Genomic DNA, 19,175 nt, shown 5'->3' on the forward strand with positions numbered 1-19,175 from the left:
TTCTCTGTAGTGTTTTGTCCACATTTGAGAGATGTATCTTTTCCAATGCCTAACAATATATGTATGCTGGTGTGCATAACGGTCACATTGAAAACAGTACGGGAAGGTAGGTTGCTTGATTCTTTACCTCTATTTTAATTCATAACAATTCATAACCATTTAATTTATTCTTAATTACATTTAAGTTCAAAGTAAATTTATTATCAAAGCAGTATACAGTATGTCACCAAATACAACTCTGAGATAGGTTTTCTTGCAGGCATTCACACTAGAACAAAGTACGATAGAATCAATGAAAAACTACACACAAAGACTAACAAACTGCAAATACAAGAAATAAGTAATAATAATAAACAAACAAGTAGACAGGCAGACAGATAGAAAGGTAAATACTAAGAGCATGAGTTATAGAGTCCTTGAATGTGGGTCAGCAGGTTGTGTTCAACAATCAGTTCAGTGTTGTAATAAGTGAAGATGTCCACCTTGATTCAGGAGCCTGATGGTTGAGGTGTAGTAACTGTTCCTGAACTTGGTGATATTAAACTAAGGTTCCTGTACATCCTTCTTGATGGTAGCAGTGAGAAGAGAGATGCCTGGAGGGGGTCCTTGATGATGAATGCTACTTTCTTGTGGCTCTTTGTAGATATACTCTCTGTCTGGTGGGGAGGGCTTTTCCTGTGATGAACTGGGCTATATCCAACACAGTTTGTAGGCTTTTCTACCCTTGGGCACGTGTTTCCACAGCAGGCTGGGATGCAATACTCTCCACTGTGCATCAATGGAGCTTTGTCCAAGTTTTAGATGGCATGCTGAATCTACGCAAAGTTCTAAGAAAGTTGAGGCACTGCTATGCTTTCTTTGAAATGGCACTTATGTGTCGGTCCTAGGACAGATTCTCTGATATGGTAACGCCAATGAATTTTAAGTTACTGGTCCTTTGCACCTCCAATCCCTTAATATGCACTGGCCGATGAACACCAATTTCTTCCTCCTGTAATCAATAATTAGTTCTATCTTATTATTTAGAAAAAAAGTGTAGAACAGGCCCTCCTGGCCCAACAAGTCGCACCACCCAGCAACCTACCTATTTAACACTAGTCTAATCACAGGGCAATTTATGATGAACTGCTAATCAGCACGTCTTTGGACTGAAAGAAAACTGAAGCACCCAAAGGAAACCCACACACTCTTACAGGATGCATCACAAATAAACTCGGAAGCTGGGAATGCCTCAAGTTGAATTAGCGCCAAGCTAATATCTACGCTACAATGCTGCCCTGACTGGGAGGCTGTTGTTGTGGCAACTTGATTTTCAATCTCCCTCCTATATGCCAATTTGTCACCACCTTTGATTTGGCCATCATCTGTGGTATCATCAGCAAACTTAAATATGGAATTGGAGCTGTGCTTAGCCTCCAAGTCATAAGTGTAAAAGCAAGTAGAACAAGGGGCTAAGCACACAGCCTTGTGGTGATAGTGATTGTGGTGGAGATATTGTTGCCAATCTGAACTGACTGGGGTCTGCAAGTGAGGAAATTGAGGATCCATTTGCACAAGGCTGTATCGGATTATCATCAAAAAGCTACGAAAGTAGTCTAAGGACAGGGCCTCAGAATCTGCTGACGAAACAATACCTGGCCATGTTGGCCTTCTCAACAAAATACCCCACCACATGTGATCTTCATACATGAGCACAACTTACAGTGCTTTGTGGCAGAGAAAGACTGAGTTGAAACAGGCATCCATCAGGTGAGAAGTAGAGAGATATTTAAATTGTCATGAAAGCTGTAAAATTGAAGCAATAACTGAAAGAGCAAAGTGCAATGATCTGGAGAGAAACAGATAGGCACTTGTGCATCATTTTGGAGGGAAAGTGATTTATAAACTGGACTGTGCTGTTTTTCCTTCAATTTTCTGCCCAAGGCAGGACCCTGCCTATGCCTAGACCCTGAGTATGCTGTGCGCAGACCAAATCTGAAGAAAGCTTCCACAAGGGAAAAAGTGGATAGTTTGCCTGAAGTTGGTTTACTTCCTGCAGTGGAGCATTGACGATGGTTCAATGCTCCGGTGGGAGTGGCCTGTGCAATCTATCCAAGGAAGTGAGATTCCCCCAACTCGACTGACTTGGTATTGGTTTATTGTCACGTGTACCAAAGTACATGAAAAAAATTGTTTTTGAGCCATCCAGGCAGATCATGCCGTTTATACAAACACTGAGACAGTTAAAAATGAATGCAGAATACCGTGGATAGTGAGGATAGCATAGAAGGTTGTTGTATGTTACAACGGGACATTGACAGGATACCAAGCTGGGCTGAGTTCAAACCGGAAAAGTGTAAAGTGATTCACTTTTGAAGGTCAAATTTGATAGCAGAATACAGGGTTAAAGACAATATCCTTAGCAGTGTGGAGGAATGGAAGAATCTTAGGGTCCATATCCATAGATCTCTCAAAGTTGTCATTCAAGGTGATAGGCTTACTAGTAAGGCGTACGGTATGTTGATCTCCATTAGTCTGGGGACTGAATTCAAGAGCCATGAGGTAATACTACAGCTCTATAAAATCCTTGTCAGTCTACTGTTGGAATATTGTGTTCAGTTCTGTTCGCCTCATTATAGGAAGGATGTGGAAGCTTTAAAGTTGGTGCTGAAGAGATTTACCAGCATGCTTGCTGGATTAGAGTGATTGTCTGAAAAGGATAAGTTGAGCAAGCTAGGACTTGCTCTTTGGAGTGAAGGAGGATGAGAGGTGATCTGATAGAGGCATGTAAGATGATAAGGGGAGGATGTGGCTAATACCAGGAAGCATAATTTTAAGGTGATTGGTGGAAAGCACAGGTGGGATGTCAGAGGTAGGATCTCACACAGAGAGTGGTGGGTGCATGGAATGAGCTGCCAGGGACGGTAGTAGAGGCAGATACATTAGGGAAATTTAAGTAACTCTTAGATAGGCACATAGATGAAAGAAAAATGGAGGGCTATGTAGGAGCAAAGGGTTATATTGACTCTAGATTAGGCTAAATGTTCAACACAACATCATAGACTAAAGGGCTTGTACTTTGCTGAAATTACCTAGGTTTTATCAAGGACTGGTTTGATGAAAACAATCAGGAGATCCAAGAATTGCTGGTAAAGAAGAGATCCACCCACCAGGCACTCCTTGCTCAGCTGTCTTGTCCTGATAAGAAAGCAACCTTCCACCTTGTATGCAGCAACCTCCAGTGCAAGTTTTGAGAGATTCAGAACGTGTGGTGGACCATCCTCACAAAGAGAACTCAGCTTTGCACATACACCGGTGACTACAGAGGGTTTTATGAAGCCCTGAAAGCAGTGTACGGCCCTTCACACTGGGTCCAGAGTCCCTTGCGCAGTGCAGACAACCAGGCGCTCTTTTCAGACAATGCATCCATCCTGAACCGGTGGTCGGAACATTTCCGGACTCTCTTCAGTGGTCCAAGACTCAGCAATTCATTGTATCCCACAACAGCCAGAGAAAACAGAAATTGACACAGATTCCAACCCTAGAAGAGACTGTCAAGGCCTAAAGAGCAGCTGAAAAGTGGCAAGGCAGCAGGAGGTGATGGAATCCCACCAGAAATCTAGAAGCATGGGGGCCCAGCGTTACACACCAAACTCCATGAGTTCTTTGACTGCTGCTGGTAACAATGCAAACTACCACAGGACCTCCGTGATGCAGTCATCATCACCCTGTATAAGAACAAGGAGGAAAGTCCAACTGCACCAGCTATCAGGGGATAGCTCACAGGAAAAATCCTTGCAAGAGTACTCCTGAAGAGACTGGTGCCCATCATTGCAGAAGAACATCTCCCAGAGAGCCAACGTGGCTTCAGAGCCAACAGGAGCACCACCGACATGGTATTTGTTCACAGGCCGCTCCAGGAGAAATGTAGGGAATAGAGCAAGGGATTGTATATGACATTTGTCAGCCTTACCAAAGCGTTCAACACTCTGAGCAGGGAAAGTCTGTGGCAAAACATGGAATGACTGCGATGCCCCCCAAAGTACCCCAGCTGGTCATCCAGCCACGTGAAGATCAGCATGGCCAACAATGACATCTCAGAGCCCTTCCCAATGTTGTGTTAAGCAAGGCTGTGTCCTCGTGCCAACTCTCTTCACCATTTTCTTCAGCATGATGCTCAAAAGAGCCACAGAAGACCTTGATGATGAGGACGGTGTCTCCATCTGATACTGCACCGAGGCAGCCTGTTCAACCTGAGGCGACAGGGGGCACCGCAGAAGAGGTACAAGAACTCTCTAAAGAAATCCCTCGATGCCTGTCACATTGACCATTGCCAGTGGTCTACTCTAGCCTCCGATCTCAAGGACTGGCAACACACCATTCACCAGTCTGTCTCCTCCTTTGAGAACACATGTAGGGCTGGCTTTGAGGACAAAAGGAGAAGGAGGAAGAACCATGACAAAGCAGCACCAAACCCAGAACAGATTTTCCCTCGCAGCCACTGCGGCCGGGCCTGCCTGTCCCATATTGGCCTCGTAAGCCACCAGCGAGCCTGCAGCAGACGTGGGCAGCCCCCTTCCTAAATCTTTGTTCGCAAAGCCAAGCCACGATGATGATTTTAATTTGGTGTTACAGTTAAAGCTAAGTGCAAGTAGACATATAAAGTGCAAAGACCATGAGAGATCAAGAATTCCACTAGTGTATGAATTCCTTTAGTGTGTGAGAGTTTTCAAGAGTGTGATAACACCCGAGTAGAAGGTGACCTTGAATCTGGTCATCTGGTAGTAAGTGGTTTCAAGCTTTTGTATCTTCTGTCTAAGAAGAGAAGGTTGAGAAGAGAGAATGACCAGTGTGGGAGGGGTTCTTGAGTAAATTGGTTGATTTTCCAATATAGCAGGAAATGTAAACATAGTCAATGGAGGGGAAGTTAGTTGACCTATAATCAGATAGTTGATTCCACAAATTTTAATTTTGAGTAATATATTCTTAAGTAAAGCACTGGGACAAAGCTTCCACTGAGATCCTTAAGATCTATCAGAAGATATACCTATAACTAGGCAATCCCCAAATAGAGATGATAGCATAGCCTTCAGCTGTGTAAAATAATAACCACTGGACAATTGTTGGTTTCCTCATGGAAATGTTAGGCTAGAAAACTGAATTGAAGCCAAGTTACCTTAGTGCCAGTATTTTTCAGGCCATTGAAATCAATGAGAGAAAGGGCTACTCAGAGAAAGGCAAATCATTTCTTTTAACTTAATTTAGTTTTTTCTAAGAAAGTGTGTATATGTGAGAGAGAGAAAAAGAGAGAGAAATATGTGCTATTCTAGCCCTTTACATTTTTATAGTAATTATAATACTTTTATTTTAAACAATGATTTTGAATATTTATCCAAAACAGATGATCTCCCCAACAACGAAAACCTTATGGAAGTCTACGTAAACCACATACAGTATATAGAGGTGCATTTGAAATTAGCTGTTTCCTCAAAAAGTTCAATGTGATATAATGACCCTTCCCAAATTCATCTATTTCTGCCTGTATATAGGTGCTAATACAGAAAGTTCAGATCATATGGGATCCTTGGCTTTGTAAATAAGACACATAAGGAACAAAAGCAAGGGAGCCAGGGGCTAAATTTTTCGAAATCAGCTTAAATTTCTGAAATCGCTCAGTCACTTTGTCGTGGATTACAACAACTTTTTCCAGAACAGATGTTAAATTAACATCTATAATTTCCTGTTCTTTTTCCCTGCCTCACCCTCTCTCTATCACTCTCTGCCTCCATCTGTATCTCTCTGCTTCTCTAACTCATCTTTGTTCTCTCTCCTTAAATAAAGGAGCATGCAATGTTCCAATCTAGTGGAATAATTTATAAATCTTAACCAGAGGGCTGACATTTAATATAATTAGTAAAGAGCCATAGGTCAGATATGGAGAGTTTTAAACAGCAAATTACTGTGATCGGGCATTTACTCTCTGAAAGATCAGCGGGACCAGATTCAGTGGTAACTTTCAAAAGAGTAAATTGCTAAAAGACTTTGCAGGATGATTGAAAAAGAACAGGGAACTAATACTTGTTGGATAGTTCTTCCAAAGAGCCAGCACTGGTATTACGGTCTTCTTTTGTGCTGTGGGGTAGAAATAGATAGCGTGCATGCATTGTTATTCATTTCCTGAAACTGAATTTTAAAAGTTGAAGAAAGTATAGTTACGCTACTGACCTGCATTCAAATCATTTAGAGATACAACGCAGAACAGGCCCATCTGAGCCAATGAGTCGCACCACCCAGCAACCCACCTATTTAACAGCCTAATCACAGCACAATTTACAATGACCAGCTACTGGCATATCTTTAGACTGCAAGAAGAAGCCATCATGTAACCAAAGACAAATTTCCCCACTTCAATCCTAAATCCAGGCCTGTGACATCCCAGTTTAATGAGCAAAGGCTAAAAACTAACATTTTTGCAATGCAAAGTGAACTTAATGGTAGTGTGGTATCGGTAGATTTCAGTCTAGTGTTTGTTTTTTTTTAATGTATTCATCTATGGGATGTGAGCATCTCCAGCTAAACTAGCATTTATTGCTCATCCCTAGTTGTCCTTGAAAGATGGTGATGAGCTGCCTTCTTGAACTACTGCAGTCCCTGAGGTGTAGGTACACCCACAGTGCTGTTAGGGAGGGAATTCCATGACTTCGACCCAGCAACAATGAAGGATGGTGAGTGACTTGGAGGGGGATTCCCAAGTGGTGGGGTTCCCAGGTATCTACTGTTCTCGTCCTTCTAGATGGTAGTAGTCGTGGGTCTGCAAGGCACTGCCTTAGGAACTTTGGTGTGTTCTTGCAGTGTATCTTGTAGATAGCACACACTGCTATTCTGTTCCTTAAAATGTAAATATTTCACTTCAGGTCTTACTCTGGTGAGTTTAAAGGAGAAAGACAAGTGGGTTTTGATTCAATATATAACTCATTTATACATTATCTTGCAATGAAACAAATCTTATCATGAGCCATGTAAAAGAATGTGAATGTGAGAATCAAGTTATCTTACTATAATTAGACAGAACTTGCAAGAGGATTTAATTACCAGGATGAACATGCCTTACTCTATTTATATGCAGTCTTAGAGAGGCCACACCTTGAATTGTATCTCCATTTTCAATGAAGGATATACCTCCTATTGATAGATTGCTTTGACGATTGACAAGACTGGTTCCTTGCTGTCAGGTCTGTTATATGAGAAGTGATTGAGTAGGACAGAGTTCTATTCTCTGGAGTCTCAATGTGTGACAGGAGAAGTCATTGAAACATACAAAATTCTTAGAAGGCTTCACAGTTTAGAGGCAGAAAGAATGATTCACATGGCTAAGCAAGGGACTAGGGGGTCACAATCTCAAAATAAAAGGGAGCACATTTAAGATAGTGAGGAAGAGAAATTTCTTCAGACAAAACGTGGTGAATCTTTGGATTTTTTTGTGAAGGCTCAGTTATTGTTTTCAAATATATTAAAAGAATCAAAGCATATTGGGATGTAGCACAAAAATGGAATTGCAGTAGAAATGTTCCAATTTAATGTTGGATCAGATTTGAGAAGTAGAATGAACTTCTTGTCTTGCTTCTTAGGTGCTTGTGTTCTAACGGAGATGAAGCCTGCCTTTCCAGAATATAAAGGAGGCCTTACTTACATTGTGTACAATGTACTTATTTACATGGATGCATAAAGGGAAATGTACATTGCCAGCAATACAGAAGGTTGATGTAATAGTCCCTCATAGGAACTCTTCTTGGCATTTGGACTCAACACCCACCCCAGTCATCCCCTCATACCACAACTATAATCAAGGGCAAGATACTGCATGATGCCTAAACCTATGCATTGCAGATCATAATCGGGGCTTGTTTGTAGAAAACCTTGCCCAATAACCATCAGCATATAACCTGTAGCATGAGAAGTCCCTACTCACTAGACCACTATTATAGTAAAATAAGGAATACCTACCGTTCAAAGCCCAGACCACATTTCAGTAAATCTGATCATGTGGCTTTCCTTCTCCTACTCGCACACAAGCAGTGGCTAAACAGCAAAGCTCCAGAGATTAGGACAGCAAAGAGGTGGTCGCCAGAGACAAAGGAGCGGCTACAGGCTTGCTTTGATTCATCTGAGTGAATACACCATGTTGCCACGAACTTTATTAAAACAGTTGTAGTTGAGTGTGTCCCACAAAAATCATTCAGAGTCTTACCCAATGAGAAGCCCTGGATGGACCCCTCAATAATAAGTACACCACTCTGGATACTTCTGTGGTGGATGACCAACCAGGGGAGACTCAGTGACCAGGACTGTGGCACTGACTCTGGTGTTGTGGCTGAGAGGTGAAGAGTACTGCAGTGATGATAGTTAGGGGAACAGAAATGAGATTCTGTGGGTGTGATGGGGACACCCAGGTGGTACGTTGCCTCCCAGGTGCCAGAGTCAGGATCATCTTAGACTTGGTCCACGGCATTCTAAAGGAGGAGGGTGAGCAGTACCAACGACATAGGTAGGGGAGGTGAGGAGGTCCTGAAGAGAGATTTGAGGGAGCTAGGTAGAAATCTGAAAACAGGATCTCCGGGGTGGTACACCTGGATTGCTGCCCAGTGAGGGTAAGATTCGGATGATTTGGGAAATTAATGCATGGCTGAGGATGGGTGCAAGGAGCAGGGGTTCTGATTTTTGGATTACTGGGATCTCGTCTGGGGAAGGTACAACCTGTACAGAAGGGACATGTCACACCCGAACCCAAGGGAGAACAATATCCTTCTGGGTAGGTATGCTAGAGTTGTTCAGGAATGCTTAAACTAATTTGCCAGGGGGTTGGGAACCAGAGTGATAGTGCTGAGGATGAGGTACTGTAGTTGGTTTACAATAAGAGACAGTGAGTAGTCAAACTGGTAGCAAGGAGAGACTGATGATAGGGTAAGGTTACAGTCGACAGGATGAGGTACAATGCAAAAGGCAGACAAAATTGAAAAGGGTGAATACAGGAATGAAGCTATTACACTTGAATACTCGCAGTATATGGAATCAGGTAGATGAACTTGTAACACAGTTACAGATTGGCATGTCTGACATTCTGGGCATCGCTGAGTCATGGCTGAAAGAAGATTACAGCTGGAAGCTTAACATCCAAGGATACACATTGTACTGAAAGGACAGGCAGGAAGGCAGAGGGGATGATATGGCTCTGTTGGTAAAAAGTGAAATCAAATCATTGGTGGCAGGATCAGAAGGTGTTGAATCCTTGTGGGTAGAGCTAAGGAACCATAAGGATAAAAAAAACCCTGATGGGAGTTATATACAGACACCAAAACAGTAGTAAAGGTGTGGTCCACAAATTACAATGGGAGATATAAAATGCATGTCAAAAGGGCAACGTTACTATAGTCATGGGGCATTTCAATATGCAGGTAGATTGGGAAAATCAGGCTGGAGCTGGATCCCAAGAGGGTAATTTCTAGAATTTCTATGAGATGGCTTTTTAGAGCAGCTCATGGTTGAGCCCACCAGGGGATCAGCAATTCTGGATTGGGTGTTGTGCAATGAACTGGAAATGATCAGAGAGCACAAGGTAAAAGAATCCTTAGGGTGAAGTGATCACAATATGAAAGAATTCTCCCTGTAAGTTGAGAAGGAGAAACTAAAGTCAGGTATATTAGTATTACAGTGGAGTAAAGAGAGCTGGCCAAAATTGACTGAAAAAGAATACCAGCAAGGATGATGGCAGAGAAGCAACAGCTGGAATTTCTGGAAGCAATTCAGATTACAGGATATATACATCCCAAAAAGAAAGAAGTATTACAAAGACAGGATGACACAACCAGGGCTGATAAGAGAAGTCAAAGCCAAAGAGAGGGTATACAATAGAACAATAAGCTCGTGGGAAGTCAGGGGATTGGAAAGCTTTTAAAAACCAAAAAGGCAACTAAAAGTCATAAAGAGGGAAAAGATGGAATAAGAGGGTAAACTAGCCAATAATATTAAAAAGGATATTAAAAATTTCTTCAGATATATAAAGTGTAAAAGGGAGGTGAGTGTAGATATCAGACTGCTAGAAAATTAAGCTGGCAAGGTGGTAATGGGAAACAAGGAAATGGCAGAATAACTGAATAAGTAATTGGTATCAGTCTTCACTGTGGAAGACACTAGCAACATGCTGGAAGTTCGACAATGTCAGTGGGCAGAAGTGTGTGAAGCTAGTTCGACCTCAGTGCTTGGGAAGTTATTGGAGTCAATTATTAAGGGTGTTGTTTCGGGGTACTTGGAGTCACATGATAAAATAGGCTGTTGTCAGCAAGGTTTCCTGAAAGGAAAATCTTACCCGAACAATCTGTTGGAATTTTTTGAAGAAATAGCAGCCAGGATAGATAAATGAGAATCAGTGGATATTGTGTATTTGGATTTTCAGCCTTTGAGAGGGTGCCACACATAAAGTTGCTTAAAAAGTTAAGAGCCTGTGCCGACCCACTTTCTGCGCAGGCGAACCGGCTCACAAATAGCCAGCACGCGGGGAGAGACTTTGGTAATGCACCTCTGACGTCATTTCCGCCCGGAGAGGGCAGGCGCTAGGGATTAAATGCGAGCGCCAGGGATTAAATGCCAGCGCCGCAAAGTTTGAATAAACTAGTCTCGAAACGACTTACCGACTGCGTGTCGTTATTTCAGCGCCGTGTGTAGCACATCATTACATTGGTGACCCTGACGGTCCAAACAGGATTTGGACCAAAGATGACCGACTCTTCATTTGTTCACGCAGTTTCACTAAAACTGCCGACTTTCTGGACGCTACGACCACGAGTGTGGTTTAGCCAAACAGAAGCCCAGTTCCAGATTTGGCAGATATCTTCTGATTCCATGCGTTACTACCACGTGATGAGCACCCTTGACCAGGAGACGGCCGCCCAGGTTGCGGATTTCATACAGTTGCCCCTGGAAGAAGGCAAATATGAAGCATTCAAGGCGCTGCTCATTGAGACCTTTGGCCTCTCACAGCGTGAGCGGGGTGCCTGCCTGCTTCACCTGGATGGTTTGGGAGGCAGACTGCCGTCAGCATTGATTAACGAGATGCTGGCCCTGGCCGACAGACACAAGCCCTGCCTCATGTTTGAGCAAGCGTTCCTAGAGCAACTGCCCGAGGACATACATCTGCTGCTGGCCGATGCAGATTTCAGCAACCCCCGATAGGTGGCAGCCCGGGCAGACGTGCTGTGGAAAGCCAAGAGGGAGAGCGCGGTGTCCATTGGTCAGATTACCAGGCCACACGCCCAACAGCGGACCAGACCAGGCCCAGCAGGGGGGCACACACAACACAGAGGCAAGAGTGAGGAGGCCAGTGAACAGTGGTGTTTCTACCACCAGCGGTGGGGCACAAGAGCCCACTGTTGTCGCCCGCCCTGCAAGGGCCAGCTGCCGCTAATGACTATGGCAGCTGGTCACCAGGACAGCCTCTTGTACGTCTGGGACAAGCAGTCGGGATGCCGCTTCTTGGTTGACACCAGAGCGGAAATCAGCATCTTGCCCCCAACGGGATACGACACACGCAACAGGAAGCCAGGACCCATCCTGAGGGCCACAAACGGCAGCACGATACGGACCTACGGCACCCGCACAGTGCAGCTGAAGTTTGGCGTCAGCCGGTTCACGTGGGACTTCACACTGGCCGCCGTGGCCCAACCACTCCTGGGGGCGGACTTCTTGCGAGCTCACAGCCTGCTGGTCGACTTGCAAGGGAAAAGACTGGTACATGCCGAGACTTTCCAGACGTTCTCCCTGGGTGAAGCCAAGTTTCCAGCCCCACACCTGGACTCAATCATGCTGTCGGACAACAAATTCACCAGAATCCTGACAGATTTTCCATCGATTCTGGCACCGCAGTTCAGGGCAGCCATGCCCAGACACGGGGTACAGCACCACATCCCGACCCAGGGACCATCCCTCCACGCCCACACATGAAGGCTGTCCCTGGAAAAGCTCTGCCTGGCGAAGGAGGAGTTCAAGAAGATGGAGGAATTGGGGATCGTACGGAGGTCCGACAGCCCATGGGCCTCCCCCCTGTACATGGTGCCCAAAGCAGCTGGGGGTTGGAGACCATGCGGTGACTACCGCAGACTGAACAAGGTGACCACACCAGACCGCTACCCCGCGCCGCACATACAGGACTTTGCAGCAAATCTGCATGGGGCAAGAATCTTTTCCAAAGTAGACCTCATCCGGGGATACCATCAAATCCCAGTGCACCCTGAAGACATCCCCAAAACAGCACTCATCACCCCGTTCCGCCTGTTTGAGTTCCTCCGAATGCCATTCGGCCTGAAGAATGCCACACAGATGTTCCAGTGGCTAATGGATGCAGTGGGACGTGACCTGGACTTTGCATTCATCTATTTGGACAACATCCTGATAGCCAGCAGTAGTCGTCAGGAGCATCTTTCCCACTTCCGCCAGCTCTACTCCCGCCTCAGTGATTTCGGCCTCACGATGAACCCGGCCAAATGCCAGTTCGCTCTCGATACTATCGACTTCCTGGGCCACAGGATTACCAAAGACGGGGCAACACCTCTGCCCGCCAAGGTAGACGCAATCCGCCACTTTGCCCGGCCCAACATGGTCAAAGGCCTGCAGGAGTTTGTTGGTATGGTGAACTTCTACCACCATTTCCTCCCCTCAGCAGCCCATATCATGCACCCTCTGTACACCCTGATGTTGGGTAAAGGCAAAGACATTACTTGGGACGAGGAGGCCCCGGCCGCTTTCGTTAAAGCCAAGGAAGCCTTGGCAGATGCCGCGATGCTGGTGCATCCCAGAACGGACGTTCCAACCGCCCTCACGGCGGACGCATCCAACACAGCAGTCGGTGGAGTGCTGGAGCAGCTCATCGATGGGTGCTGGCAGCCCCTGGCGTTCTTCAGCAAGCACCTACGACCACCCGAACTCAAGTACAGTTCTTTCGACCGGGAGCTGTTGGCACTGTATCTGGCAATCCAGCATTTCAGGTACTTCTTGGAAGGCAGGCTGTTCACCACGTTGTTGCCCTTTGAGTTCATGAAAGGGTCCGATCCCTGGTCAGCTCGCCAGCAGCGACATCTGTCCTACATCTCCAAGTACACGATGGACATCCAGCACATCTCAGGAAAAGACAACGTCGTGATGGACGCACTCTCCAGACCAGCTGTCCAGGCCCTGTCCCTGGGGGAGGACTATGCAGCACTGGCGGAGGCGCAGCAGGCAGCCGACGAGATGCCCAGCTACAGGGCCGCAGTCTCGGGTTTGCAGCTGCAGGACTTTCTCATAGGCCCAGGTGAGAGGACCCTCCTGTGCGACTTGGCTACCGGCCAACCTCGCCCCATCGTCCTGGCAGCCTGGAGGCAGCAAGCTTTTGACTCCATACATGGCTTGGCGCACCCATCTATCAGGACAACCATCTGGCTGGTCTCCAACAGGTTTGTGTGGCATGGGCTTCACAAGCAGGTCAGTGAAAGGGCCAGAACGTGCGCATAGTGCCAAACAGCCAAGGTGCAGCGGCACACTAAAGCCCTACTGTAGCAGTTTGAACCCACCCACCGGAGGTTCGACCACATTCATGTGGATATCGTGGGCCCCTACAGTGTCCCGAGGAGCGTGGTACCTCCTAACTATGGTAGACCGGTTCACAAGGTGGCCAGAGGCGGTCCCGCTCACCGACACATCTGCTGATTCCTGCACCCGGGCACTGATTGCAACCTGGGTAGCACACTTCGGGGTACCGGCCCACATTACCTCCGACAGAGGTGCCCAGTTCACCTCCAGCCTGTGGTCAGCTGTGGCCAGCCTGTTGGGAACGCAGCTACACCACACAACTGCCTACCACCCACAGTCGAACGGACTAGTGGAACGCTTCCACCGTCACTTGAAGTCAGCTCTCATGGCCCACCTGAGAGGACCAAACTGGGTGGACGAGCTTCCCTGGGTCCTGCTTGGAATTCGCACAGCGCCCAAAGAGGATCTGCATGCCTCGTCGGCCGAGTTGGTGTTCGGCGCACCCCTGGCCGTCCCAAGAGAGTTCATACCAGCCCCAAGGGGGCAAGAGGAAGAACCCGCAGCTGTCCTGGACAGGCTACGTGAAAGGCTTGGCAACCTGGCCCCCGTACCAACTTCACAGCATGGACGGACCCCGACCCATGTACCCAAAGACCTGCAGAACTGTAAGTTTGTGTTTGTACGAAGGGGCGGACACCAGGCACCACTACAGCGGCCATTCAAGGTGATCAGCAACAATGGGTCCACATACGTTCTGGACATTGGGGGGAAAGAGGAGGTTTTCACGGTGGATCAACTCAAACCAGCCCATGTGGACTTGGCACAGCCGGTCGAGGTTCAGGCACTGCAGCACAAAGGCAGACCTCCCAAACAGAGGCTGATCCAGACTGCAGACATTGGGGGGTGTATCGCCAGTTCTGGGGGGGGGGGGGGTTATGTGGCAAACTACTTACTGCGCAGGCGAACCGGCTCACAAATAGCCAGCGTGCGGGGAGAGACTTTGGTAATGCACCTCTGATGTCATTTCCACCCAGAGAGGGCGGGTGCTAGGGATTAAATGCCAGCGCCGCGAAGTTTGAATAAACTAGTCTCGAAACGACTTACCGACTGCGTGTCGTTATTTCAGCGCTGTGTGTAGCACATCGCTACAAGCCCACGGTATTACAGAAAAGGTACTAACATGGATAGCGCATTTGCTGATTGGCAGAAGCCAAAAGGAACCTTTTCGGATGGCTGCCGGTGACTAGTCGCGGAACCGCTTCTTTTTATGTTATATGTCTGATTTGGATGATGGAATTGATGGCTTTTTGAGCAAGTTTGTGGACAACATGAAGATAGGTGGAGGAGTATGTAGTTTGAGGAAGAAGCGGATCTACAGAAGGACTTATACAGATTAGGAGAATGGGCAAAGAAGCAGCAGATGTAATACGGTGTCAGGTAGTGTATGGTCATGTGCTTAGGTGGCAGAAATGAAAGTGTAGACTATTTTCTAAATGGAGAGAAAATTCAAAATTCTGTGGTACAAAGGAACTTGGAGGTCCTCATGCAGGGTTCCCTGAAGGTTAATTTGCAGGTTGAGACAGTGGTGAGGAAGGTAAATGCAATGTTAGCAATCATTTCGAGAGGGCTAGAATATAAAGGCAAGGACGTAATGCTGAGGCTTTATCAGAAACTGGTGAGGCCTCACTTGGAGTATTGTGAGTGTTTTTGCACCACTTATCTAAGAAAGTGTGTGCTGACACTGGAGAAGGTTCAAAGGAGGATCACAAAAATGATTCCAGGGTTGAAAGGCTTTCATATGAGGAGTGTTTGATTGCTCTGGACCACTCTCACTGGAATTCAGAATAGTGGGTGGAAGGGTGGGGGGGTGACCTCATTGAAACCTATTGAATGTTGAAAGGCCTTGATAGAGTGGATGTGGAGAGGATGTTTCCAATGTTGGGGGAATGTAAGACCAGAGGACACAGCCTCAGAATAGAGGGACGTCCTTTAAGAACAGAGATGAGGAGGAATTTCTTCAGTCAGCGAGTGGTGAATCTGTGGAATTCATTGCCACAGGTGGCTGTGGAGACCAAGTCATTAGGTATATTTAAGGCAGATATTGATGGCTTCTTGATTAGTCAGGACATGAACGGATACAGGGAGAAGGTAGGAGATTGGTGCTGAAGAGGGAAAAGGACCAGCTATGATGAAATAGCTGAGTAGACTTGATTGGCCAAATATCTTAATTGTGCTCTTATATGTTATAGTGTTATGGTCTTATGGAATCACCACATCCACAATCTGATGAGGGCCAAATCAGTGGCACCCAAGACTGGTGATCAAGAATGTTACAAGAGGTACAGGTATGATCTACTGAAGCCCCCTCATGGGCCAAGTGGCAGTTCCAGACTAAACTTGAATCAATGAAGTATGCTCAACAGTTGTGGCAGAGCTTGAATAATATCACCTTTTATGAAGTTAAATCAATTGACATAGATGACAAAGTAGCTTCATTTTCAAATGAATTTCAAGCCTTCTATGCTCATTTTGACTGTCAAACCATGTACGAACCATTGTGATCTCCCACAGTCCCTGAACAAGTAGCCTTCAGGAGGGTGAACACACAAAAAGCATCTGGCCCAGATGGTGTACCTGGCCAAGCACTAAAAACTGATCAACTGGCTAGAGTCTTCACTGATATCTTTAACCTCTCACTTCAGCAGTCTGAGGTACTCACCTGTTTCAGACAGGCTTCAATACTACCAGTGCCTAAGAAGAATATGGTAATCTGCCTCAATGTCTATCATCCAGTAGCACTTAGATTCACAGTGATGAAATGTGAAACACCCAGTATCAACTCCTGCCTGAGAAGCAACTTGCTCCAATTTGCCTACCAGAGCAACAGGTCCACAGCAGATGCCAGCTCCTTGGCTCTTCACTTAATCCTGGAACACTTAGAAGAAAAGATGCATACAGCAGTATGCTCTTCAACAACTGCAGCTGTGCACTCAACACCATCATCCCCTCAAAGATAATCAATAAGCATGAAGTGGCCTGAATACCTCCTTGTACAACTGGATCTTTGCTTTCCTCACTTGCAAACCCAAGTCCTTTCAGGTTTGCAACATCTTTACAGGAGACAGATAAATGGGTGACTTTCAGGAGAGGGAAGGGAGAAGATAGTGGAGAGCACCCCTGTGGCTGTCCCCTTCATCAATAGATACTCCATTTTGAATAATGTTGGCGGGGAGATGTCTTGTCTCTGGCACTGAGTCTGGCGCTGTGGCTCAAAAGGGTAGGAAACTGAAGAGGATGGCAGCAGTGACAGGGGACAAATAGGAGATTCTGTGGATGCATAAAGGGAAAACAGATGGTAGTTTACCTCCCAGGTACCAGGGTCAGTGATATTTCTGAATGCATTCACAATATCCTGAAAAGGGAGGGTGAGCAGCCAGAAGTCATGGTGCATATTGGTACCGATGGCATAGTTAGAAAAAAGGATGATGTTCTGAAAAATGAATACAGGGAGATAGGAAAGAAGCTGAGAAGCAGGACCTCAAGGGTAGTAATCTCAGGATTGCTGCCTGTGCCACATGACAGTGAGGATAGGAACAGAATGAGATGCCAGATAGATGTGTGGCTGAAGAATTGGCAGGGATTCAGATTTCGTGGTCATTGGGACCTATTCTGGGGCAGGTGTGACCTGTACAAAAGGGAGGGGTTGCACTGGAATTTGAGGGTGACCAATATCCTTGCAGGCAGGTTTGCTAGAGCTGTTGGGAATGGATTAAACTAATATGGCATTGGGATGGGAACCAGGATGATAGAGCTGAGGATGAGCCAGCAGGTTTACAAGTAGATGATGTAAAATGTAACATGAATGTAAGGAAGTTCAAGCCGATGATTGGGTACAAATACAGGCAGAGCAAAGAGTAAAGTTGTACCATAGAGGCAAAATTCAAAAGGGTGGAGAGGGCAGGACTGAAAGTGCTGTATTTAGATGCACGTAGCAATTGGAATAAGGTGAATACACTCATGGCGCAATTAAAGATTGGTTGATGTGACGTTGTGGGCATCACTGAAGGAATGTCATAGTTGGGTGTTTAAAATCAAAGGATATACTTTGTATAGAAAGGACAGGCAGGAGGGCAAAGGTGGTGGTGTGACTCTATTGGTAAGAGATGGAATTACAAAGATGTGACTGGGTCAGAGTGTCGAATCTTTGTGGGTGGAGTGACGAGACTGCAAGGGTGAAAAAAGACAAAATAGGAATCATATATAGGCCTCCAAATAGTAGCCAATGTGTGGGGTTGAGATTGCAAAGGGAGCTGGAAAGGGCATGTAATGTCACAATTATAATGTGGGAATTCAATATGCAAGGGGACTGAAAAAATCAGTTTAATGTCGGATCACAAGAGAGGGAATTTGTTGAATGCCTACGAGATGGCTTTTCAGAGCAGCTTGTGCTTAAGCTTACTTGGCGAAAGGCTATCTTAGATTGGATGTTGTGTAATAACCCAGACTTTATTAGCTTAACATAAAGGAACCTTTAGGAGGCAGTGTTCATAATATGACTGAATTTATCCTGTAATTTAAGAGAGAGATGTATAAGTTACATGTATCGGTATCACAATGGAATAAAGGGAATTATAGAGGCGTGAGAAAGGTGGATTGTGGGGGGGGGGGGATACTAGCAGGGATGATGGCAGAGCAGAAGTGGATGAAGATTCTGGGAAGAGTTCACAAGGCACAGGACAGATAGGTCCCATGGAAGAAGTTTTCAAATGGCAGAGGTAGACCACTATGGCTGACAAGTGAAGTTAAGGACTGCATGAAAGCCAAGGAAAGGATATATAATGTAGCAAAAGTGAGTGGGATGTTGGATGACTAGGAAGCTTTTAAAATCCGACAAAAGGCAACTAAAAAAAGCCATAAGATAAGAAAAGATGAAATATGAGGGCAAACTAGCCAATGATATGAAGAAGGATACTGAAAGTTTTTCATTTATGTAATGAGTAAAAGGAAGATGAGTTTTGATATTGGACAATGGGAAAATGATGCTGGTGATGTAGTAATGGGCCCCTTATCCCAGAAAGGATGTATTGTCATTGGAGAGAGTCCAAAGAAGGATCACAAGGATGATTCTGGGAATGAAGGAGCATTTGGCAGCTCGGGCCTATACTCACTGGAACTTAACCCTTACATACTGTTCAGATCAAATTTGACCCATTTTGACATTCGACAGCAGTAAAAACACCCTAAATTCCATTTTTTTAGCCGAAATTTGACAATTTTTCCTAAAGCGACCCAAAATGTGCAAAAATGAAAATATTCTAAAATTTTATACTTTTGTACAGGTGCTACAAATTTTTGTACATTGAGGCTGTTCTGGGTCAAAATTGACCTGTATCGATTGAAATGGATTTTAGATCTCTGAAGGATTAATTAAGGATTAATCACCCATTTACTAATGTCAGATAAGCTATTTATACATTCTAAATAGATCAGTGATTCAAAATTTGGTATAGACACTTGTTATGAGGGGATTCTTGAGCTGGGTAACAAATTGGAGGATATGGAGGGAATCCTCTGGTGGGGGTATCCAGAACAAGAAGGCATAGCCTCAGAATTGAGAGGTGACCTTTTAGTACAGAGGT

The 19,175-nt window shown here is 45.5% G+C and overlaps 1 long non-coding RNA gene across 1 annotated transcript; it reads right to left on the minus strand.

The window, feature by feature from the left end:
* Positions 1-214: 214 nt before the first annotated feature.
* On the minus strand, positions 215-14,504 carry LOC132390860 (uncharacterized). The gene is made up of 3 exons (XR_009511031.1): positions 14,490-14,504; positions 10,665-10,950; positions 215-991 (listed from the first exon to the last, which is right to left on the minus strand). It is a non-coding gene; the product is annotated as an uncharacterized LOC132390860 (long non-coding RNA).
* Between the last annotated feature and the right edge of the window lie 4,671 nt (positions 14,505-19,175).

This window comes from Hypanus sabinus, chromosome 3 (genome assembly GCF_030144855.1).
Source record: "Hypanus sabinus isolate sHypSab1 chromosome 3, sHypSab1.hap1, whole genome shotgun sequence".
Lineage (NCBI taxonomy): Eukaryota > Metazoa > Chordata > Chondrichthyes > Myliobatiformes > Dasyatidae > Hypanus > Hypanus sabinus.